Below are 26,333 nucleotides of genomic sequence, written 5' to 3'. Positions count from 1 at the left end.
TAGTGTCGCCCAAGCCTGCGCCGCATGATTGAGGTCCGTAGGTTCCCAGATATTGAGAAGGCAGAGCCGGGGTTCTGGGGGGGACCTCCACTCCACCAACCTGGGTGATGGTAGCCATGGCCGCCTCCCAGTATTGTACTATGGTGGGACTGTCCCATAACGTGCGAAGAAATGTGCCCAGTTGTCCACATCCCCGTAAACATAAAGGTGTCTCAGCCCGCCCAATCCTGTGAAGCGTTGTTCTAGTGTAATATGTTCTATGCAATATTTTCAGTTGCACTAGCTGGAGACGGGACAGGATTGACACCTCCAGTGGGGATGCCAGGGCCTCTTGCCAATCTTGGTCATGCATGTCCCCCACTTCTGCCCTCCATTTCTCTCTCAGGGTGTGTGTAGGGTCTTTTTGATTGTTCACCAGTTTACGGTATGTGAGAGAAATGGCTTTTTTAGTGAGGTGATTGGTGAGGAGGCGGTCCTCGAGGGGCGAGGATTCGGGGAGATCGTCCCCTTGGGGTATGACTTTGGTAAGTGCGTGTTTGGTTAGTAAATATCGGAACTGTTCCAAGTCAGCCATGTGAAACGTTGTGCGCAATTGGGCAAATGTCACCATCTCTCCCTTCTTCCACAAGTCCCCCACCTTGGAGATTCCTATAAGGTCCCAACGATTGAAGCCTTTGCTGTTTCGAAGCATACTCAACCTTGGATTGTCCCAGAGTGGCGTGTGTCAGGTGAGTATCCCTTCCCAACCGAACGCGCGCTGTGCCGTGTACCAGGTGTGCCCTGTGTGTGCGGTTGGGCCGAACAGTGTGCGTATCTTGGCCTTGTTATAGAGCGCCCCCAGGAGTCCGTCCGTACCAAGGGCATTCCGGTCAAGTCGTACTGCTGGTTCCCCCTGCGGGGCTTGGAGCCAGTGGTTCACTATTATAAGTTGAGAGGCCCAATAGTACCATTTTACATTGGGTAAGGCAATCCCGCAATCGTAACATCCCCTGGTGAGTTTGGCCATTGCTATGCGGGGAGTCCGTCCGTCACAGAGGAGGAGGCTCACCTCCGCTTCAATGTATTTAAAATATGAGGGGAGAACTGGGGCTGGCGAATTCTGGAGGGCGTACAAGATCCTGGGGAGGGCCATCACTTTGAACAGGGCCGCTCGGCCCAACAGTGTCAGGGTCAGTGAGTGCCAATATTTCACGCCACTTCTGAGTCTCCTGAGATGGGGTAGGAGGTTACGCTCATAGAATTGAGTATGATCTGGAGTGATGTAAATACCCAGGTATTTAAACCCACCCTGTCCGAATTGAATTTTCACTCCTCTGGGGAGACGTGGGGGGGGGACTGTGGAGAACGTACTGACCGACTTCTCCCAATTGATCGTGTACCCAGATAAACGTCCGTAGGATGCGCAAATGTCTAGCAAGCAGTTGATTGAACGGCTGGGGGCAGCCATGTATAACAAATTGTCATCCGCTTAGAGGGAAATGAGGTCCTCCCACCCCTCCATCCATTTGAGCCCCCGTATCACTGGGTCCCCTCTGATCCACACCTCAAGTGGCTCAAGCGCCAGGGCAAACAAAAGTGGGGAGAGGGGGCAGTCCTGCCTTGTCCCGCGCCCCAAGGGGAAGTCGTCGGACACTCGCCCATTAACTACTATGTGCACGAATGGCTGTGTATAGAGGAGCGGGACCCGGGCAATGAACTTGGGGCCATAGCCAAAGTGGTGTAGCACTGCGCACAGTAAGGGCCATTCCACTCGATCAAACGCCATACTGGCGTCTAATGGTAGGATAACCGCCTCCTCCTGAACAGTCGTCATGCGAGCCATTACTCCGTGGAGTCGTCGTAGGTTCATTGCTGTGTTACGGCCGGGCATAAAACCGGACTGGTCAGGGTGTATGAGGGACGCCAGATGCGTCTGGAGCCTGGTCACCAGTGATTTAGCTAATATTTTTGCCTCCACATTAAGGAGTGAAATGGGACGGTAGGAGGTACACTGCTCTGGGGGTTCACCCGGCTTCGGTATTGCCACCAGGGTTGCTATCCTCTGGTCTTTTGGGAGCACTCCCTGTTCCAGGCTGTCCTCGAACATCCGCAGTAAGTGGGGCCCCAATATGTCCACTTCCCTTTTGAAAAGTTCCACAGGGATACCGTTCGGACCCAGCGCCTTACCCGGTTGGAGCCCTCTGATGGCTGCCACGATTTTGTCTGCTGTGAGTGGCTCATCTAGTGCTTGCCTCTCAGGGTCTGCCAATGTGGGCAGACGTATGTCTTTAAGGAAGGCCAGGTTCTCTTGCACAGTGGTGGTCGTGGCGGGTGTTTAAACTGTCTTATAATGTTGTGCAAAGGCTGCAGCTATGTCGTGTGGGTCTGTGATGTCATCCCCGGACGGCAGGTGTAACCGAGCCACCCAGCGACTCGCTCGCTCCTTTTTATCTAGCCAGGCTAGCAGCTTGCTGGCCTTGTCCCCAACCTCATAGATAGTGTGCTGCGTTTTCTTGGCTCTGGCTTTGACGTCCTCCCACGTGTGGTCTCTGTAGGCCTGCCTAGCGAGGGCTAGTTTGTGAGCCGTGTCATCGGTAGGGTCTCTCGTGTGTTCGTCTTTTGCTAGGCCAACCGCCCATTCGAGTTCTTGCACCTGTCAGGCCCCCTCCCGTTTATGTGAAGTGATCAGAGAAATGGCCTGTCCCTGCAGGACAGTCTTGTATGCTTCCCAGAGAGTGTTGGGGGAGGACACTGAGTGCGTGTTGTCTTGAAAATAGTGCTTCGTGGTTTTATGTCGGTTTTTCCTTATGGCTGGGGCTTTCAAGTATCCCAGATATAGCCAAAACCTTTTGATGTTATCATTTTTTCACATATGATATACTTACCTAAAGGGGCTTTCAGCCACCTCGCTTCATCCATTGGTCTCTTGTTGTGTCATTCACATTTTGCTTCCACCCACTACAGCATACAGCATGTGGCAATGGGTCAGCCTACTTAAGCCAGTGGCTAACTTCACTTTGAGTGACTGTATGTTGCTCTTTCACACAAGATGTTCCCTTTGATGCCAGTGTTTTTGTTTTTACTTTATAATTACTTTAGTGTTGCCTTTGTGTTAGAGCCTGGTGTAATAGCAGGGTGCTTTTATGCAACCAAGGCACATTTCAGCCTCATCAGTTCCTGTCTCCTGCCAATGGTTTAGTAAATTGATTTTGTAGTGCCTTTTGTTAATCTGACCACTGCTATTTCACAGACCATATCAATTTGAAACTGTTTTGTATTAAGTTATGGCTTCTTTCGTTCTTTTTTTTGTTTAATTTTTCTTTTGTTCTTTTTGCTTGTTTATTTTCCTTCTTTTTCTTCCTAGCCTGATTCTATTTATTTATCTTTCTTTCTTTCTTTCTTTCTTTCTTTCTTTCTTTCTTTCTTTCTTTCTTTCTTTCTTTCTTTCTTTCTTTCTTTCTTTCTTTCTCTTTCCTTCTTTCTTTCTTTCTTTCTTTCTTTCTTTTTTCCTTATTTATCTGTTTCTTTCTCACTTTGTTTGTTTCTTTCTTTCTCAAAGACAAGAAAATAACAAACGATGCCAGACCGATTGGCCTTTTCTAGGTCTGTTTCAGCCAAGATCTTTCTTTTTTAACCAAAATTGTGTATATAGCATAGTTACTTATAGGGGTTTTCAGCCAGACTTCATTTATTGCTCTTTGGTTGTGTCATTCAAATTTGTGATGGGGCAATCTGTCAGCCCTCTTCAGCATTGACTGACTTCACTACAAGTTACAGCATACTGCTCTTTCACAAGGAGCGTATTAATACACCAAGTAGTTTCCTTCAGTGCCAGGGAGTACTATGGTAATATGCACTTTTTGTTTAGAATAAAAAGCATTTTTGCCTTCAGCCATTGTTTTATTTTACAGTAATGTGAGGGCAGTGCAGCTTCCTGAGCAATACGGTTTTGCAAATACCTTGACAAAAGTAAACATAAATTGACGAAAGGCTGGCTGCCAATGCAGACCTATTGGCTTCGCCAAAGCTTGTTTATTAATGTTGTGCCGGGTTCCTCCATTTGCTTTATGTATTTCCTGCAGACATGCACAGAGTGTATACACAGGTGTGTTACTGTCTTGCAGTGTCCAGGACAACTAGCAACTGTTAAGGCATGTGAATTTAGTTAAGCCCAAGGGATTGCACTGTGGTTTAAACACAGGGAAAACGCTTCAGATCTTTAAAAAACACATTAACTATTATCTCATACACCTACCGCTCAATTTCTCACAATCTTTGCAGTGCTGTTTGGTATTTTTTTATTTATTTCAGCCAACACACATTATTTTTGGCTTTGCTAAAACATATTTTTTATTTTTCTTGTAAAATCTTCTTTTGTCTCACAGGCCAAAAAGATCTGGCCATTTTGAGCAATTTTCTTTGAATTCATATCGTTAGTGTCTTGAAAAGCTGTTTATAATTAGGGCTCCCGGTTTTATGGTATTTATTTTTTTGACATTTCCATCTGTATTTGTCCGTATTTTTTTTTGCTAATTTTATCTGTATTTATCCATATTTATTTTGGGTTTTGTGGAAAAATGAAGCTGAAATCAGTATATTTCCACATGTATTTAACTGGTAAATATGCACTCATGCTTGAATGCCTTCTAGGTTTCAATGTTGTATACACCCACAGAAGATACATGAATGCACTTTTAAGAAAATATGCAAATTTCAGTGTCAACTTTGTGCATATCTACTGCTGCTGTTAAAGCCTCTTTACTAAAATTCCTTTCTTTTTGAGCCCCCTTACCTATCAATTCACACAGCTATTGGCATGGCAGTTATGGCAGACAGTATTTAGAATTACTCAAACAGTAACCCAATTTCCGTTTTTATCCACATTTAAAAATAAATACAGCCAAGAAAATAAATGTTTTCTGCCTGTATTTATCTGTAAAAATCAGGAAAAAAAGCAAACAGGGAGCCTTATTTATAATATAAAAAGTATTCTTAAACCAAGCTAGCTGGCCACCTTACCAGAAAAGAGAAGTAAAAATGTGAGATCTGTAGGGGAATGAAAAGATTCTAGGACCCTCAGTGCATGAAAGGGGCTTTCCCACCCTGTGTCTATGGGAAACCAAGTAAGCACTTAAGGATCTGATAACACACCAATATAACCGTTCATGTATTGTGATCTTACATCATTTCCAAAAAATCACTTCCGGAAACAATTTCTTTCTCCATATTTGCAGACAGCCTCCAATTAGACCGTGCCAATGTTCATAGCGAGTGGATAGTGAAACTTAGCTTTCTGTCGCCTCTTCCTCTTTCTTTGAAGTAGAAACCACTAGTGGAACAGATGGGCATTGTGAAACAGTTCTTCCTTCTATTTTCACACTCTCTCGCAGTAAAGCCACAATGCTCACCCCCTCTGGGCTTATTTCCATTCAAATCATCATTTTCAAACAGAGCAGAGAATAGAACGCTGCATTTACAGCGACTGGATGTACGTACACAGCTATGGCTGTGCTTTCCGTTTAGGAAGTCTGTGATGTTTGTTCTTCTTTTTTTTGCAAATATGTGCAGTGGATATTAAAAGTGTTAAAGTTTTTAAAAAATGGAAACAATGGTGTTTAAAGGTGACATGCATCTTAGCAAAAAAAAAAACAAAAAAAAATAACATTGCAAAAATATATTTTTACACAAAAGCAGAAATGAAAGCAGACATGGGGGCAACATTTTTGACACTACTTTTTGGGCAAATGTGCACATGAGTAAGTGGGAGCAAAATCAGAATGACATGAATAGACAAATAGTTGTAGGCGGCTGAACATAATTCGGTCAGTCTGCCTGTCTGTCCGTCCGTCCATCCATCCATCCATCTATCTATCTGTTTGATTGACCGTCTGGCTTTCTATTTTTGATTCTTTGGAAAACATGAGCGTGGTGAGAAAAATGAACCTGTCCATAGGCTAGCCGTAATAAAAGTGCTATATGGAAATGCTTTAATCAACACTTCTTAACCGAAGACAATCCCCCTAGGTCGCATTCAACTTAATCTTTTTCGCCCATTATGCCATTGTGACCAATTATTTGCAGATCTGCCTTGGCTGCATCCTAAAAGAAAATGTCCAGCTGACGTAGGAGGTAGGGAAACAAAAAAACCTTTTAAAGATGTTGCAGCTTTTTGCTCAACATTTTGGATCATCTTACTGTTTGTCTCAGTGATTCTCCCAGAGAGTGAGGTTTGTGTGTACATTTGGGGTTCTTAACCAGTGGTGGCCAGTAATTTGAGTAGGCGGGGTGGCCACACACACCTGTCGATTTGGAATGCCCCTTTTCTCATTGGCTGACCTTATTAGCCAATCACACTACCATGATGAGGAGGTCCACCAAACGCTTTGCTGGACTGAGAAGATCACACCCAAAGCTATTGACATCTTTAACGCAGCAAAGTTCAGCTCGGGCATCCAAATGCCTGCACATTTACTGCAAGTACAGGGCCTGGCTGCCTGACCAGAACATAAAGAGTGTCTCTCAGGGTGACCTTTGCTCGGACAGCAGACACACTTCATATTTGGAAAATAGGTGGGCAGGGCACTGCCAGTCTTAACTAGCTGTGAATCAAGGCTCAAGCTTCACCTAAGTGATGAGGCCCAATAACATGTAAATATACCTGAGTTTTATTCCGTTATAGTGAAGTGAGCACTTGGATTACCAGTTTGGGCTAAGCAGCCTCTGTGGTGAGTAATCAACATATATTTGCATGCTGTTATCTGCTTCTATAAAGGGTCAAGAGCGACCCTTGACCCTACCAGGTAGGTCGCTCCTCCTCCTCACAGCACCGCCTGTGTGTCCCTGCCCCAGTTTCCGCTGCTGGGGAAGTTCGAGGCCCTCCTCCACCCGCAGGCTACCACCTGTGCCTCATCTCTGGTGGCCAGTGGTAGGCCGTAGGTTTGTTCGTCTCCGCTTTTTTCCGCTAGTTATTGTATTGTAGTGTATTGTTTTAATGTTTTCACTGTATTTCCTGTATTGCCGTTATCTTCATTACTGTGCCTGTGACTGCTGTTCCCCATCTTTCCCCGCTGCCTGTACTTGATCTGTGCCGTTTTTCCCTCTGTTCCCCTGTCTGCCCCGTGCCTCTCTGCCCGTTTTTACCTTCTGTCTCCTAGCTGCCCCTGTATTTCTGTGCCCTTTTGCCTTCTGCTACACTTGTGTCTCCCTCGTGTTTTGAGCCCTTTTGCCTTCTGTACCACTCGTTCCCCCTGTATTTCTGTGCCCTTTTGCCTTCTGTAACACCCGTTTTTTTAGCCCTTTTGCCTTCTTTACCACTCGTTCCCCTGTACTTCTGTGCCCTTTTGCCTTCTGTAACACCCGTTTTTTGAGCCCTTTTGCCTTCTATACCACTCGTTCCCCCTGTACTTTTGTGCCCTTTTGCCTTCTGTAACACCCGTTTTTTGAGTCCTTTTGCCTTCTTTACCACGCTCTCAACCGTGGACGGACCCTCACCTGCTTCAAGGCAGCCCCGAAATGCACACACAGTCCCTTCACCTGCCGGAACTGCAGCTACACCAGCCTCAGAGCTGACGAACCACCCGCCAAGAAAGACCGCACCCACCTGCGATGCATACTACTGAACACCTGCTCAGCACGCAAACACGCCGTCGAGCTCTGGGACTTGCTCGACACAACATCCCCAGACGTCGCCTTCCTGACAGAGACCTGGTTGAACGACTCCTCCGCACCAGACACCGCCATAGCCATCCCAAACGGCTACAAGATCATCCCCAGAGACCGCACCAAAGGAGTCGGAGGAGGAATCACCATCATCCACAAGAACAGCATCAGGGTCGCGACTAGCACCGACGACGCGCTCAGCACCGCCGAACACATGCACTTCCAGATCCACACAGACCCCAACTCCACCCTCAGAGGCACCCTCGTCTACCGCCCCCTGGACCCCGCCCCCAGTTCAGCGACTCCATTGCCGACTTCATCAGCACGCATGCCCTGACCTCCACCGACTACATCCTCCTCGGAGACCTGAACTTCTACCTTGAGAACAACAACGACAACAACTCCACAACCCTAATCGATAACCTCGCCAACCTTGGACTGAAGCAACTCGTAATAACGCCCACCCACTCTGCCGGCCACACGCTCGACCCCGTCTTCTCCTCAAGCCCGCATGTCTCCGTCAGCCACACCACCAAACTCCTCTGGACCGACCACCGCTGCATCCATTCCACCTTCCAGAAACCCACCACACACCACCGCACCCAACAGATCCCCCGCCACTGCTGGAGCAAAATCACCGAAGACCAACTACATGCAAACCTCGCTCTCAGCCCACCCACGAACCCTCCAACACCGACAATACTGCCCACAGCCTCAACCGCTGGATCGAGGACTGCGCCAACACCCTCGCCCCGCTGAAGAAACCCCCCCACAGAGACACCAACAAGAGGGCCAGCTGGTTCACCCCAGAACTCCTAGCCTCCAAGCAAGTCTGCCAGCAACTAGAGAGGAAATGGCACAGCGAACAAACTCCGGACAACCGCGCAGCACACAAGGACGCCTTCCGCAACCACCACCACCTCATCAGGGCTGCCAAGAGAACCTCGTTCAAAGACTCCCTCAACAACAACGCACACAATAGCAAGGAGCTCTTGAACATCGTGAAGGAACTCTCCAACCCCAGATCCAACACCAACGGCATCCCACCATCGCAAGCCCTGTGCGACTCCCTCGCCACCTTCTTCCACTGCAAGATAGCAGACATCCACGACAGCTTCAACACCCAGACTGCCCCAACAGACAGCAACACAACAGACCCTCCGCACACCAGCGAACACGACCCCCTGCTCGCCTGGGCCAGCGTGAGCATCGATGACACCATCAAGACCATGAGCACAATCCACTCCGGCTCCCGTCAGATCCCTTCCCGCACCACATCTTCAACAAAGCAAGCAGCTCCATCGCACCCCACCTGTGCAACGTCATCAATGTCTCCCACAAGACCGCGACCTTCCCACAGAGCTGGAAATCCGCCGAGATCAACGCCCTACTAAAAAAAAAACCAAGGCAGACCCACGAGACCTCAAGAACTTCCGGCCCATCTCTCTGCTCCCCTTCCCGGCCAAGGTCATCGAGAAAATTGTCAACAGACAGCTAACCCGATACCTCGAAGAAAACAGAATCCTAGACCCTTCCCAGTCAGGGTTCCGCAGCAACCACGGCACCGAGACTGCCCTTATCGTCGCCACCGACGACATCAGGTCCCTGCTTGACAACGGCGAGACCGCAGCACTCATCCTCCTAGACCTCTCCGCCGCCTTCGACACCGTCTGCCACCACACACTACACGCACGCCTCCACGCCGCAGGGATCTGAGACAAGGCTCTGGAATGGACCACCTCCTTCCTCTCCGGCAGAACCCAGAGCGTCCGCATCCCCCCATTCCGGTCCAAAGCCTCCGCGATCATCTGCGGCGTGCCCCAAGGATCCTCCCTCAGCCCGTCACTGTTCAACATTTACATGGCCCCGCTCGCACACGTCGCCCGACAGCACGACCTCAACATAATCTCCTATGCTGACGATACTCAACTGATCCTCTTCCTCACCAAGGACCACATCGCCGCCAAAGCCAACCTCCACGAAGGAATGAAGGCTGTCGCTGACTGGATGAAGACCAGCCGTCTGAAGCTGAACTCGGACAAGACGGAGGTCCTCATCCTTGGCACCAACCCTTCAGCCTGGGACGACTCCTGGTGGCCGACGACACTGGGAGCAGCCCCGACACCCACCGACCACGCACGCAACCTGGGAATCATCCTCGTCTCAATGCTCTCAATGACCAAGCAGGTCAACGCCGTCTCCTCCTCCTGCTTCAACACCCTCCGCATGCTCCGCAAGATCTACAGATGGATCCCGATAGACACAAGAAAGACAGTCACCCAGGCCCTCGTCAGCAGCAGACTCGACTACGGAAACGTTCGCTACGCGGGAGCCCCGACCAAGCTCATCAAACGACTACAAAGCATCCAAAACGCCTCGGCATGACTGATCCTTGACGTACCATGCCACAGCCACATCACCTGAGGGACCTGCACTGGCTCCCCGTCAGCAAGACGATATCCATCAAGCTCCTCATCCACGCACACAAGGCACTCCACAAGACTGGCCCAGCCTACCTCAACAGACAGCTCTCCTTCTACATCCCCAACCGTCAGTTACGCTCTGCTGACCTCTCACTAGCCACCGTCCCGCGCATCCGAAGAACTACCACCGAAAGGAGATCCTTCTCCCACCTCGCCGCCAAGACATGGAACACCCTCCCACTGAGCCTATGACAGACCCAAAACCTGCTGACCTTCAGGAGGATGCTCAAGACCTGGCTGTTCGATCAGTAGTGGCCCCTCCAGCGCCTGGAGACCCTCCCTGGTATGTAGTGCGCTTTACAAAAGATTGATTGATTGAAGAAGTAAAACATTGTGGAATGGAATGGTACCCAGTATAGATACAAGTGGATAAGACGTGTCTCCTCAAGCTTTTACATTTATCTCTTTTATTATTCTTAAAAAGTTTCCAAAATTGGGAGAGGTGTGCCCAGACATAAGTCCTACACTTATTACAGAAAGGACTCAAGCAACACCTCAGTCAGGATGCCCAAACAGGCCAAAATTACATATGAGTTGGCTTGTGTGCCTATGAATAACTGTTGGTACAGGAATATCTGTAAATGGGTGTGTTCCCCTGCCCTGAGTGCCTGACTGCGTGCATCTGGCATCCTGACTTTATGTTTTTGGCTCCGGCATCATCCTAATCAGTGTGTGCGCTGGGGTTTAGATTTGTCGCTGACTTTGAGAGGTCCTGGACTTGTCCTCTAACTTGTAGGGGTGCACAAACCATCCCTTCATTAAAAAACAGGGCTACTGTCTCTGCCACTGTGTTTAACATGTAGAGTAGTGGTGGGAGCAATACAGACCTTTTAATCTGAGTCACTGGAGTACAGGCCTACTGGCCCACTCATGTGAAGTTCTGCTTCTATGTGCTTGCCCAGTCCTGCACGCTAACATTTAAAGTGTGTGTTAAAAATATCGATGTGTGTGTCTACTCTGTGGGAAATGCATGCATGGTGTGTGGGCGTGAGCTAGAGTAATGGAGGTCAGTGGTCCATGGCCTGGCCAATCACAAGATGGTGAGTGAGGATTCTGCTAGCAGACAGTGAAGGGCATTGCTCACATTCCTGTAGTTGGAGTGAGGAGACCTAGCCACTGAAGTGAGAAGAGTAAAACATGGCTCCTAAAGATATTCCTTTAAGGCATTTTGTTTAGCAAGGAACTGCTTGTTTGTCTTCCTGAACACTGCCATTTGGTGAATGGCAGAGGTGAGGGGCGGGACTGCAGACTTTGTTGTGAAAGGTGAGGAAGCATTTAGGTGAGGTGTGGCCTCTTGTGGTTCTTGATTACTCCTTTAGTTTGGCTAATGACAACCAGATGCAAAAACATCCCCTCTTTTTGTGGCTCTGTTGTGGGTAGTGCGAGTGGAGAAACCTCTGCTGTGAGAAGCATCACTCTACACAAAGACCATGTCTGGAGAACAGCCTGAAAAGGACTCATGAGGGAAGAACCACCGCAAACTAGTACTACAGTTGAGACAGCTGAGCCTTGTCTCCTGCCTGCTAGTTGTGTAACTGTGCATGACCTACTTCCCCACTTGTTATTTGAGTTCAAATTCCTCTGTGAGGAACTGAGTATTCTGGATATCTTGTTAGGAAGCTGTTTACTGGCCGTGAAGCACATAGAAGCCTGATTTCCTGTGGAGATAGGCTTCTAGGTGCAGGACAGACTGACCAGGAAGGAGTGAGTTTCAGCATGTTCTTGGTGCCTTTGGGGTGCCCAAAAGAAGCAGACTGTTAAAGAGAGATCTGAGAAGACCTGAGTGTCAAAGCACCATCCCACACTGTTTCACAGCAGTTCCAGGAGGAAGCCATGGGTGGGGCTAGGGGACCCAGACTACAGGCTGGGTCCCGGGAGATGGTGTCCCCGGGGCAGAGATCAGGCCAGGAGGAGAACCGCGTGGCCCCCTCCCATTTTTTTACAAAGAAGTATTTTTTAAATGGGGCAGGCCCCGGCAGATGGAGTCCCCGGGGACATAAATGGCCCAGGGAAGAGGGGCTACGTGGCCCCCCTTCTTTTTAAAAACATAGTAAAATAATATAAAAAAGAAAGGCTCGGCCCCAAGGGATGGGATCATGGGCGGAAATGGGCCTGGAAGGGTAGGCCACGTCCCCCTCCCTTTTTTAAAGAATTGATTTTTTAAAAAGGGCCAGACCCTGGGGGATGTGGTACCCAGGGTCCAAAACAGCCAAGCAGGCCCCACTTTCTAAAAAATAGAAAAATATACCAAAGAAAAGCTGGCAATTCGCAGAAGCACATGCCCCTTTCTCCATCACTCTGCAAAGTTGCCTTTTGGTGCCCTGCTGGTTGGAGGATGAAGTCCACTTTGCTGCTGAGGGTCCTTAGGGGAATACAAGGGCTCTTGTTAAGACCAGTAGGCCCCACACATTGGAATTGCTGAGAGGTGGTCATAGGCCACGCGCCCTTTCTCCACCACTCTGCAAACCCACTTTTCAGAGCACTGCTGGTGGGGGGATAAGATCCCCTTGCTTTCTGAGGGCCCTAAGACTAAAGCTAAGTTCTTCCCCCAACCCGGAGTGCACCAGAAGGCACTTTTGCAGAGTGGTGGACAAAGGGGACTTGGCCTTCAATGACCTCTCAGTAAACTAGCTTGTGCATTTTACTGGAGGTAGTAGGAGGGCTAGTTGGCCCCCAGGACCCTCAACAGCCAAAGGGACTTCAGCCACCAACTAGTAATGCGCCAGGAGACGTGTTTGCAGAGTGGTGGAGAAAAGAGGCGTGGCCATCGAAAACCTCTCAGCAAACCCACTGTGTGGGACTTGCTGGAGGTACCAGGAGGGGTAGTTGGCCCCTAGGACCCTCAATAGCCAAGGGGACTTCATCTCCCTACTAGTAGTGCACCAGGAGGCGTGTTTGCAGAGTGGTGAAGAAAGGGGGCGTGGCCTCCTACCAGGTCTCAGCAATTCAACTGTGTGGGCATTACCGGAGGTAACAGGAGGGGTACTTGGCCCCCAAGAATGTCCTTGGGGCGAATACCCCACCTGTTATCTCCAGTTAGTCCCACACAGTGGGATTGCTAAGAGGTCCTTGGTGGCTACGGCCCCTTTCTCCACCACAGTGCAAATGTGGCTAGTGGTGCACTACTGGTTGGGGCATAAAGTCCACTTTACTCCTGAAGGACTTTGGGGGCCAAAAAACCCTCCTGGTACCTCCTGTAAGTAGTACACAGCAGGATTCCATAGAGCTGCTTAGAGGCCCAGCCTCTTACTCCACCACTCTGCAAATATGACTACTAGTTAAAAAAAACCCTAGAAATTCACTGAAAAACCAAAGGTTACAGGGATGTTATAGTTAGGATGTAGTATGTAAAACACTTTAGAAATTATCTAAAAAAAAACAAAGGCTACTGGGACATTACAGTTAGGAAATAGGATTTAAAAAACGTCAGAAATTCACTGAAAAATGCAAATGTTATGGGGACGTTATAGTTAGGATCAGATTTCAGTCATACAAAACCAGAGAAATTTGGCAATTATAGTTACCTAAGCTAACTATAACTTACGCCCTCACAATGCACTGCTTATGACCTCACATGTTACATCACTCATGACATGGTCAGTGACATCACTGTTGACATCAATGTATATATAGAGACGTGCATCCACTGCAGATCCACGTACCAACAGCAGTGCCGTGATTGGCTGGCGCTGGCCAGACCCGGAAAGAAAAGTTCCAGCCTCCATTTTGTCAAGTGGGACATAATTCTGGGTGGGGGGAATCAAGTGTAAAATGTTTTTTTGGGCAGGCAAGGATCTGCAGATCCCCCACGGTGCTCAGCTTGGCTTATCGTGTTAATCCGTGATGGACCCATGGACCAGATTCCAATTAAAGAAAAAATACACTCACACACAGACCCACTCACACACTCACTCACACACCCACACAATGACTCACACATCCATACAGTAACTCACACACCCACTCAGAGACCCAGAGAACCACTCACAACCACTCAGACCCACAGAAGCATTCACACACCCACATACACATCCATACAGCCACTCACACACCCACTCACAGACTTTCACAGCCACTCACACAGCCACTCACAGACCCACACAACCAGTTACACACACATTGACACACACACACTGACACACTCACTTACACATCCAGGTTACAGGGATGTTTTACTTAGGAAATAATATTTAAAAGCCGTAGAAATTCACTGAAAAAAACAATGGTTACAGGGAAGTTATAGTTAGGAAATACAATTTTTTTAAAACCTTAGAAATTCACTAAAAAGCAAAGGTTACAGGGACATTATTGCTAGGTTTAGATTTTACACACACAAAACCATAGAAATTTAGCAGTTATAGTTACAGTTATCTCAAGTAATTATAACTTGTTGTTAGACATTAGGGTCTCTAGTTGGCAATAGTTTGCACCTTTTTCCAGATAGGGACCTTTCCTTCTAGTCAAGATAATGGGGATACCCGTCTAAAATAAACTCTGTTTATACCCTTGGTAGCTTGGCACAAGCAGTCTGGCTTATCTCAGAGGCAATGTGTAAAGCATTTGCACATAACACACACTCATACAGTGAAAACACAACAAAAGGACAACATATCAGGTTTAGAAATTTAACCAGTAGATATCTGTGCAAACGAGACCAAAATGATAAAAGTCCAACATACAACAATCAAAATCTGTACTCTGCAAGAAAGACCTTTAAAATGCAGTTCCTTGAAGTCGGTAGCTCCGTCCATCTGAAAGCAACCAAATCCAACCAGGTCGGTCGACTGCGTCGGTGCAGGCCGGTTTCGATGTCAGAAGATGTGTAAACAGTACCTTTCTGCTGTTCTGGCCGACCGCACCAGTGTGTTCCAGTGGCTGTCGAGGCGGAGCGGTGCGGTGTGCAGTGCCCTCATATCGCGTTGCAGGCAGCGGCTTGGTGGCGGTCATTCAGCGGCATCGGTGAGACCAGAGCTGCAGTGAAAATCGGGGTGGTGCTCGTTGCAGTACTGACGGTTACAATGCAAGTTTCTGTGGCAGTCTATTATCGGTGGTCGATGGGGCTGGCGTCGGTGGTCTGCGGCTGAGGTGTGGGATGGGTGGTGCTGCATGTAGCTTATGAGCTGTGCCCCCAGACCATGGTGCAGACCACAGTGGCGATGTCAGCTGCCCAAGGCACTGTCGGTGAGACCAGGGTGGGGGAGTGAAGCGAGGTGGTGCGGAGTGCTGTGCCCACAGGTTGCGGTACAAGCAGCGGCTCAGTGGTGGCAGCGGTCATCTTCGACAGTGAGACCAGGGTTGCAGTGTGGTGGTGCCCTCTGCAAAGGGGCAGTACTCTTCCTGGCAGCTCTTCCAGTTCTGGGGTCTGGGCCCAGATATTTAAACTCAGTTTCTCTTTGTTCTTTTGGGCAGAGAGTGTCCGTGCTCAGCCCAAAACAGTTCTGCCCTCTCTGGTCCAGCTTCCTGGCAGGATGTGTAGACGGCATTGTCCAAGGCAGACCAGGCCTATTCAGATGCAAGGAAATCTCCTCCCACTACTCTAAATGCAGCCCAGGTCTATTCTGCTCAGCCCTGACTCACAAGGCAGGATACACCTCAACCACTTCAGTGGCTGTTCTGAAACAGAATGCATATCCCAGCCCCTGTCACTGCAAAGCCAGACAGCCCCAGCAGAGGCACACAGGATGGCTAAGCAAGAGAAAGCCTACTTCCTAAAAGTGGTATTTTCAAACACAAAAAATCATCTTTACTAAAAGATGCATTTCTACACTCTGAGTTCAGGCATACTAAACTCCATTTCTCTAGTTTGTCCCAATGGGAAGATATACTCATAAGATCTTAGAATTAAGTCCCATTCTATTGTATGGGAAAGATAGCCTTTCAATAGTGAAAAACGAAATACATTGTATTTCACTATCAGGACATGTCACACACACTAATACATGTCCTACCTTTCACATACACTGCACCCTGCGGTGCCTTACATGTAACAAAAGGGAAGGTTAGGGCCTGGCAAGTGGGTGCACTTGCCAAGTCGATATGGCAGTAAAAACTGTCTGCAGTCACTGAAGGGGCAGGTCTGAGAACCCTTTGAAGGACTACTTGTGTGGTTGGTACAATAAGTGCTGCAGGCCCACTAGCAGCATTTGATGTACAGGCCCTGTCACTCTAACTGCACTTTACTAGGCACTTGTAAATCAAATATGCCATTTATGGAAACACCAATGAATAAACATAATTTACCTGGAGAGTATATGCACTTTAGCACTGAATAGCAGTGGTAAAGTGCCTAGAGTCCTAACCAACAAAAACAGGGTCATAAACAAGAGGCCAAAAAGCAGAAAGTCTGGGGTAAACCCGCTGAAAAAGCTAAGTCTAACACTTGTGCTCTAAGGGAACACTCTCCAAGCACTACTAATTACCCCACATATTACTCATATCTTCTATGATATCACTGATAATATCACTGCAACAATTACAGTGAAATTATTGATGAGAAAACCGTGCAAGTATTTGCCTTTCCTGCTCATTTTTCTACTTCTGTTTTGTCTTTCCTGCTCATTTTTCTGCCCTGATTTGTCTCTTCTGCTCATTTTCCTGCCTTCTGTTTTGCTCTCTTTTGCTCTATCTTGCCTTTCTGCTCATTTTGTTCCCTCTGTTTGCCTTTCCTGCTCATTTTTCTGCCCTCTGTTTTGTTTTTTTCTGCTAATTTTTCTGCCCTTTGTTTTGCTCTCTTCTGCTCTGTTTTGCTTTCCTGCTCATTTTACTGTGCTCTGTTTTGACCTCTTCTGTGATTTTGGTCACTGAGGCCCAGCAACGACTCCCTGGGTGCCCTGGCCCTACCCAGGGAACTGAGTGTGTATCATTGAAGACCGCAGGGGGAGCATCAAGGCCCCTGCGGTTCAGCCAGCTTCTCACCTTCTGCAGGAGCCGGCATTGCTCCTTCACATAGGGAGCTGCTAGAATGCAGCTGCCTGAGTGCTAGAGCTATTCTTTCATCTGTTCCCCTACCTGCATGACTGCAGAGTGGTGGAGATAGGGGGCATGCCTCTGACAAATTCTCAGCAATCCTGCTGCGTGGAACTTACTGGAGGTAACAGGAGGGGTAGTTGGCTCCCAAGGACGTCCCATTCAACAGGATAGCTGAGAACTGATAGCAACTCATGTCCCCTTTCTCCATCACTTTGCAAACCACCTCCTGGCGCACTACTAGTAGGGGGATGAAGTCTCCTTGCCTATTGAGGGTCCTTAGGGGCACCTACCCCTCCTATTACCTCCAGTAAGTCCCATACAGCAGGATTGTTGAGATTTGATAGTAGGCCATACCCCCTTTCTCCACCACTCTGCAAACATGCATCCTGGCGCACTACTATTTGGGGGATGAAGTCCCCTTGGTTCTTGAGGGTCCTTGGGGGCCAACTTGCCAGAGTAAGGCCCACAAGGCTGGATTGCTGAGAGGTGGTCAGAGGCCACGCCCCCTTTTCCCACCACTCTACAAACATGCCTCCGGGCATACTGCTGCATGGGGGAAGAAGTCCACTTTAGTCCTGAAGCCCTCAGGGGACATCATCCCCCCACCAGCAGTGCGCCGACAGGCGCATGTGCAGAGTGGTGGAGAAAGGGGCAAGGCCTCTGACCACCTCTCAGCAAACCCGCAGTGTGGGTTTTACTGGAGGTAACAGGAGGTCTTCCTGGCCCGTAAGTGTCATCAGCAGCCAAGGGGACTTTCTCCCCCAACCAACAGCCTGCTAGCAGGCACGTTTGCAGAGTAGAGGAGAAAGAGGACGGGCCTTCGTTGAGTTACCACTTCATTTTTTTTTTTCATTTTAGGAAGGGTAGCTGTGTGGCCCCCTTTCCCTTGACCATTTTCGGCCCAGGGATCCCATCCCCAGTGGACTGAGCCATTCTTTAACGTTTTAATTAAATGAAACGGAAGGGGGGCGTGTCCTCCCCAGCCAATTTTGGCCACAGGGACACTATCTCCCAGGGCCCGGACTTTGTTTTAATTTTTTTTAATTTACAAAGCGAGGGGCCCCCCGGGCCATTTTTGGCCTCAGGGACCCCATCACCCGGGGCAAGCCATTGATTTTTTTTAAATAGGAGAGCGCCCCACAACCCCTCCTTGCAGGCCTATTTCGGCCCGGGGACTCCATCCCTCTGGGCAGGCCTTCAAATTTGTTTTCATATGGAGAGGGGTGCCAGTGTGGCCCCCCTTCCATGGCCGATATTGACCCGGGGGCCCCATTCCCAAGGGCATGGCCACCATGTTGGGGACCCTGGGGGGGCCTCAAGTCCTCAGCGGTCCCTGCTGGTGCCCTCCCTCCTGCGGGAACCAGCATTGTTTTTGGACAAAAGGATCTCCAAACATAAAGCTCCCTCTTTCCAAAAACAATTCTGCTCCACTTCATGGAAGCAAGAGCATTTTCACTGCTCTTGCTTCCATGAACCGGAGAAGAGTTTGCTATGAATTGGCGAGAGCAGTGCTCCCACCAAGCCATCGCAAACTGCAGTATGCCGTGGGTGGACACCCCGGGACATCCCTGTTGTTGGCCCTAGGGGTCCCCAGCGTCATTTACAGCTCCACGAGGGTGCTTCGTGGCCCACCTCCAACAAATATGAAGCACCTGGGAGGTGGGGGTCCCCTGAGCTGAGTGGGGGGCTGGCGCCCCCCACGCATTTTCATTTAATATAGACCCGGAGAGGTGGCAGTCCCCTGTCATTTTTTTTATTGACCCCAGGACCTGGCCCACTTGGGGGCCTATAATAAGCAAAGCATGGGAGGCCGTGCTTTGTTTTTTACAAGAATTCTGTGGGATTCGTAAATCCAACATGACTCCACCTGAAATTTTTTGAAAAAATGCTTTTTTGGCCCGGTGAAGGGGGGGGGGGGGGTCCAGGGACTCCCTGAACAGCCCTAGGGGGTTAGGGGGGCTCTACCCTGCCCCCTGTGATTTTTTAAACTTTTTTTCTTGTGACTCGGTTCAACCGAGTCACAAGATGGCTGCCAACACTTCTGGTTTGAAGTGTTGGCAGCCAATCAGATCTCAGGCACACGATCGGGAGTGGTCGAGGGGCCACCTCGGTAACAGTTGTATATTTGAGAAATCTTCAAATTTCTCAGGAACTACTGAATGGATTACCACCATTTAACAAAAATAGTGCTCTCTGAACAAAGAGCTACCTTTCTGCCAAATTGGGTTAATTTCGTTCAGCAGTTTGGGCTGTGGCTGCGTCTAAAGTTTCCTATGGAAATTATCATGGGGAAAAAGCGTTTTGGGACCCCCCATTTTTGTAGTCCCCTGCTTGACGAATCCCTCCGACATTTTCAAAACAGCAGCTGAACTGAGTGTCAAATTAAGTTTGAAAATTTCATGAAGATTCATCAAACGACGCCAACGTTATTGGCAAATGAAAAACAGCTTTTTAATAGAAATCAGGTCCTAACTAGTACATTTATACTTTAATATTATTGTAGTTATTATTCTGGCTACATTCTTTTTGTAGCATGATATGCATAATATTTAAAACTTGATCTTCTGGTAAAATACTGTCATGTGCCAGGGGTGTATCCTGAGTTTCATTACCTCAGACTTCTCGGTCGAGTGTCTCGCGAACAGCTGGTAGCTCGCCAGCTGCCTGTAAGCAGCTCTCCTGTGTGCAGCCCAGTGAACTAAATTAGAAGCTCTTGCTTAGTTGAGTTAGTATATGAATACCAAAATAGAAAAGTGCTTATTCAAGATGAAAATGTATATATTTTCAAAAGTCATTAGTTGATGTTGGGGAAAAATGGTTACATTTCCAAAACATATTTAAAGTGGATATATGAGTGATATATGGTGTTGGGGAGACTACTACTAATATTATTATGTTTGTGCAAGGAGTATTTCAGCTATCGCTGTTGTGTTATCCATGTAGAGGCAGTCCACATTGACAAGGCATTCTTACATTATTGCTGAAAGCCTACACTGAGGTGATCTTACATATTGTGGGAACTAACGTAATTTTGCTTTATGTGTTTACTATTACTACTCTAATAGTATTAGCCGATCGGGAGGACTTTCAATGAACAAAGGCAGCGCTTATTACAGGAAAGGTTGAGGACCCCTGCATTAGCTCTGGCAGAAATATCTTATCAGACTGTGGACTTATATATGGGGGGACATAACAAAGATAGTTCTCATGTTTATTGAGCGAAATATGTGCACAAAATCTGGGTTAATGTTGCTCGAGTTGGATGTGGACATTCTGAATTTTCAAGGGGCACTATGGGAGTCAGCTGAGCTCCCTAACCAGGAACTCCTTTGCTTGACAAGTAATGTGCTCACCATTGCTGATGTCATAATTATGAGGGGATTAGTTAATTTCTAAGGAGTTGCCATAAATTGAAATGCAGGCTCTGGTTACTTACTAACCAAAATGGTAGATATTTTCTATCTATTTACATTTTTAATATTCGCGTATGCTTTTGTGTTACTACTATTTACTGTAATTGCCTAGTGTCTAGTCTGTTCTACATTAGTGTTAAATAATTGCAAAATCTAATTATGTTAGTGGCGGTTTTGAACTTCTTAGAGAGAAGTGGAGATTGCATTAGTATGCATTTATCATGCTGAGTTCATCGCAGGTCCGAGTTAGCCTCCATTCGGGTCCATCCTTTTGAACTTGGCCCATGGAAGGGTTGATGAGACTCCTGTGCATTTTGCCTTCTCTATGGATCTACAAGCTAGATACAGGCCTTGCTAAAGGCTAAGGAAAAAGCAATGGGGGGAGTGGAGGAGAAAACATTTTTTTGCCTCACTACAAGCCAATATTATCTTATTCTAAGCTAGGGTGACTAGACTAATGGTCACAAATCAGGTGTCCTTCCTTAGCCTCCAGTTTGGTAGACACTGTCCATCAGCATTAACTCTACTCCCTGCTCTCAGCTCCCTCTCGTTTATTTATTTGATCTCAAGACTCTTAAAGAACTACTGGAAATGAGCCCTGCAATGGATGCCAAAACATCCCCTGAACCGCTGCCTGCTCTACCCAAACCCAACAGCCACTGCCCACAAGGTGAAACCTGATGCAGAGGAACAGCTTCCAATTTGTGAACATGTTACAACCCCTATTTTGGAACTCAATAGCAGATCAATGGTTTTCAACCACAACTGCATCTGCAAATCATTAATACATTGTTAACGACTCACAACGGAGAGGTGATGACAATTTCATGCCACCTAATCTTTGATTGGTATGCATTGTAAAGTGTACTTTGTGAGTCAGAATGCCATCTCTGATTCCCAAACGATACCTCATAGATTGCAACACACTAACTGTGGTTGCAAACCCTGTGATTTTGGAACTCACCTGCTTTTTGTGATCACAAAATAGTTTTGCATATCTGGCAGGGGCGGCTCCTCCTTTATGGCGGAGGAGTGCGCCCCACTGCTGGAACCAGCAGACGCATGTAGAATAAAATGATAACAAAGCAGTTAATAAAACTGTTTTATTATCATTTTACTTTACTCCAGAGCCACTGTCAAGTCTTGAGGGCGGGGCCATCAGGAGCAGGAAGAGTGGTGGGCTCAGGTCACTGCCAGTGCACTTGTAGGTTTGGCCGGCCGTCTTAGGAAGGCCAAACCGAGATGCACACTTGGATATCTCCAGGCTATTGCTTGGATATATCGGCAGGCTCAGAAGCACGGGTTCCCAGTCCCTGCTGGAGCATGGAACTAGCCCGCTCCACCCAATCCCATCTCTTCTCTCATACTGGGTAATACCAGCATAAGAGTAGCATCGGGATTGGCGCAGAGGACTTTGGGAGCCTGTGTGAACATCGGCTGACGAGGTGGCAGACGTCAGGCTGCAGGCAAGATTTTAGTTTTATTATTCCCCCCCACCCCGTGCTGCGTCACTGATTTCCTAAGCTAGCGGCTGCCACTGATATCGAATATAGCACGTTACTACGGGTGCTATTACCACACAGTAGGTTACAACGCGGTCGTTACAACGACCGCATTGTTACCACGTGTGGCTTTACATCGCAAGTCGTTTCTACGACTTGCGCCAGGTGGCGTGCTGGACTTAGGAATAGTGTAAATTACTATTCCTACTCCAGTTAGCGCAACAGCAGGGAATGTGCTGGATTTAAAATCCAACACATTCCTTGGTCTTGCACGCCACCTAGGGCAAGTCGTAGAAACGACTTGTCATGTAAAGCCACGCGTGGTAACAACGAGGTCATTGTAATGGCCGCGTTGTTACCTACCTGCGTGGTAATAGCAGCGTTGTAAACACTGTTTCCCCTGATATCTGGCTCTTTGTTCAGTAATGCTGATATGCAATATTCACAAATCACTTGATAAATTAATCAGCTGCTACGTAGGAAATCTTTCTAGGAACAAGTCAGGCAAGGTGATTAGAATTAAAGATGAAATAGATTAAAGCAGAATGCATTTTTACAAAATGAGGCAAGTTAACAAACAACACAAATTAAAATGGCATAAATATTGTTCTAAGTATTACACAGTTAAATGCAAGTAATCACCTTATATGTAGTGAACAGACACCCAGCAACTCAAGGAAGGTAGAAAAATAGATCAGGTACACAAAGAGGGAAGATGATGTCCCACTGTGCTTTTTCTGAGGTGACCGATTTTCGGTGGACATCTGGAACATGCATGATGAAGATAAACTTTAACTTTTCTGGAATTAAACCTCTTTGTAGGCAGAATCCTGCAAGTCCCCGACTGCCGACAAAATCTCACCATTTCGGTGTTCAACTTACGCCTGGCCTTGTCCACCGCACCCGGGTTGACCACCCCTCTCCAAATCCTGCGAGAAACAAACTCAGTCCATACAATGGAACACCCAGCCCACTGAGATTTAATCAAAGCCAAGTCCCTTTTCATGCAACGTATAAGTTCCAAGCCCGTCTCCCTGACCATGTCGTTCTCCCCTAAGTGTAGTACCAGCACATCCGGGCACCTACCAGCCACCAAAATCCCGTTGAGAACCTGTAATAGCTCGTTCCACCACATACCACCCCTACCCCGCCAACCAACAGAAAATAGATCTTTATTAAACCCCAAACTTGCCCCAAAATAGCTTGAGCGGGCCTGGAATTGCAACCGTTTTACAAAAGAATGGCCGACAATCCAAATGGACATCTCCCTGGCGAGGGGACCCGTCACCGAACCTGCAACGAGAAACAGGAATAAACAACAGGAAAAAACTAACAAACGCGGTATAACCCCCTAGGTACTCTGCGCACATAACGCTGATAGCAGTCCGAAGACCACCTGCCCAACCTCATAATGTCCCCTCGCTCCCAGCCTCTAGAGTGAGCTTCTGAAGCTGCCCCAATCCGAAAAGAATGCATCCCAAAATCCTTCCCGTCGATCCCCAGCCTACCCAGCGCTTTCTGCAGTACCACTAAAAGCTGGGAAGCCTTGACACACCGACTGTCCCCATGCCCAAAGACCAAACCACCAAAGCCCCCGAAAAAGACCTCCACCTTACCCCACTGAAAAGGACAACCTGCGAAGCTAGCCCCATTTGCAAAGATACCCATTTTCCCCTGCCCCTCTGATCCGTCTTCGCCTTCCTCAGCCATATGTGAACCCTATCGGCACTAAAAGAATCCTCCCTCCAAGATAACCCCTGCTTCCCTTTAGTCCCCAACAACTCCGAGACCCGAAAGGCCCCGAAAAACATCCGGGACATTAGCATGGAGAAAAGTGTCACTTCCCCAACATCAAAACACAACCCTGGCAACACCCCAATCACCCCCTCCAACAGCTCCCATGACACAGGATTCCGCACCAGGGTCGCGCACCCGCATTTCCGCGCCCAACCCTCCAAAATACATATGCCAAGTTCCCCCGCGGAGGGGGCATAGCTCCACAACAATTTCCCGACGAAAGCAACGCCCGCTAGCTTGCCCGCAATCGTGACTTTCGTAAGACCCCTCTCCACCAAGTCCAAGATAAACTGAATAACATCCTCCTGCCTAGCCACCAAAGAGGCCCGCCGCCATGCACCGGAGCGTAAGAATTCCTCCCATGCTGCCTGATACGCTGCCTTCGTGGAGTGGGCTAGGGAACCTAGAACCAGTTGCAGCATCTTGTGTTGCCTACGTACCACAGCTGGTGCGGCATTCTGGTCGGAGTCCTGTCCGCGTCCTTGGCGAGCCCAGGGAATCTCCCCCACTGTGAACGAGACAAAGCATCCGCAATGTCATTGTCCACACCTGGCACATGCACCGCGCGAAATGCAATATCATGCTTCAAGCACCCCAACACGAAGACCCTCAACAACTTCAGGACCTGTTCATCTTTGGCAGACTGGCGATTGACAATGTGCACCATCGCCATATTATCAATTCGGAAAGAGACCTTCTTGTGAGTCAAAAGTTCCCCCCAAAGTGTGATTGCCACCACCAGGGGGAAAAACTCCAAAAAGGCTATGCTCCTGCCCCCTTCCAACCACTCCTCCGGCCAATGTTCGGCACACCACCTCCCTTGCCAGTAAAGACCAAAACCAGTACTCCCTGCCGCGTCTGAAAAAATTTGGATGTCCCACACCATGTCCGCCTCCCTCATCAAAGGTATGCCGTTGAAATGTTGCAAGAAAAGCTGCCACATCCTCAAGTCCTCCCGCACCCCGGCATACAGATGTACATGATGATGTGGAGGCCTCTGCCGTGCCAGTGCCCTACCCAGTCGCCTACAAAAAGTCCTTCCTACTCTGACCACCCGAAAGGCGAAATTGAGGTGACCCAGCAGTACTTGGATGTCTTTAACCGTGACCTTTGGTTTTGCCAACATGATTTCCAGCAGCCCCAACATTTGCTGCTTTTTGTCTGCAGGAAGGCGTGCCTCCATCAACCGTGAATCCAATTCAATTCCTAAAAAGGAAAGGGCCATGCTGGGTCCCATAGTCTTCTCCGGTGCCAACGGCATGCCCAGTTCCCTCATGATCTCATTGAAACTGTCCAGAGCCCTCTGGCAGTCCGTGGAGCCTGAGGTGCCCACAAAAAAGAAGTCATCCAGGAAGTGCGTAACTCCTTGGTGACCCATCCGTTCTGTAAGCAACCATTGTACGAACGTGCTGAAACATTCAAAAAGCGCGCATGACATAGAGCAGCCCATCGGCAAAGCTTTGTCCACGTACCAGTGACCGCCAAATTGGATGCCCAAAAGATCCCAGTCATCAGGGTGAACTGGAAGCAGCCGGAAAGCCGGCTTTATGTCGCACTTGCCGCCCGCGGTCACCACCAGTGACATGGCTACGTCAACAGATGAATAGGATACTGTGGCCTCCTGTTCGTTGGTGGAATCATTCACCGAACCCCCTTCCACCCACGACAAATGTTGAATGAGGAAAAACAGACCCTGCTCTTTTTTAGGCACCACTCCAATGGGTGACACAATTAAATTTAGCAACGGCCATTCCTGAAAGGGACCCGCCATGCGGCCCTCACGCACTTCCTTATCGAGCTTGTCTTGCACTACCTGAGAGTGCTCTCTTGCCGATTTTAGATTGTCCGACCACCTCCTCACTGTTAGTCCCTCGTACCCCAATCTGAAACCCTCCAGAAACCCCAGTCGTAACCGCTCCGCAGCCTCCCTCTCCGGATACCCTTGCAAGGCTGTCAACAAATTATCAACATTAACCGGAGTACGAGCCCTTTGGCCCAGGCCCCTTAGCCCCTCACCCCCCTCCCAGCTGCTGCTGCTACTGCTGACCCCCTGCCTTAAAAACTCCCGACTGCCACTGCTGTGAGCCCTGCAACTGCCCCAGGCTGCCCCAACAGTTGACCAACGCGTGTCTTCCTCCACACCCAGAGCAATCGTGACGGAAACGGCAGTACTCCCGGGTGCACAATCCTTTATTATAATCCCAGCAAACCCCTTTTGCTCCCTGCCTGCTCCCCCCACCCCTACGCGGGTGGGGCCTCCTCGAAAGGGCCGATACACTAGCGGGAGTCCGCTGGCCATAAAGATGGTTTTGCCAGACCCAGCTAGCCCCTTAGTATGCTGCCACAAATCCGTATCTAGCTCTCCTCATTTCGCCTCCGGGTCCCACGCCGTGCGTGCCCGGAACTCTTCATCGTACTGCGCCCAGGCGTAGCCGCCCTCCGTAATCTGTGCCTTCCTGATCACATTTATGTATTTAAACATGGCCACTGACCTCTCCGTGAATTTTTCGCAATACACGCTGGCGTAAATG

The sequence above is a fragment of the Triturus cristatus genome, chromosome 2_1, assembly GCF_964204655.1.
Source record: "Triturus cristatus chromosome 2_1, aTriCri1.1, whole genome shotgun sequence".
Taxonomy (NCBI): domain Eukaryota; kingdom Metazoa; phylum Chordata; class Amphibia; order Caudata; family Salamandridae; genus Triturus; species Triturus cristatus.
Note: the sequence above shows the minus strand (reverse complement) of the source record.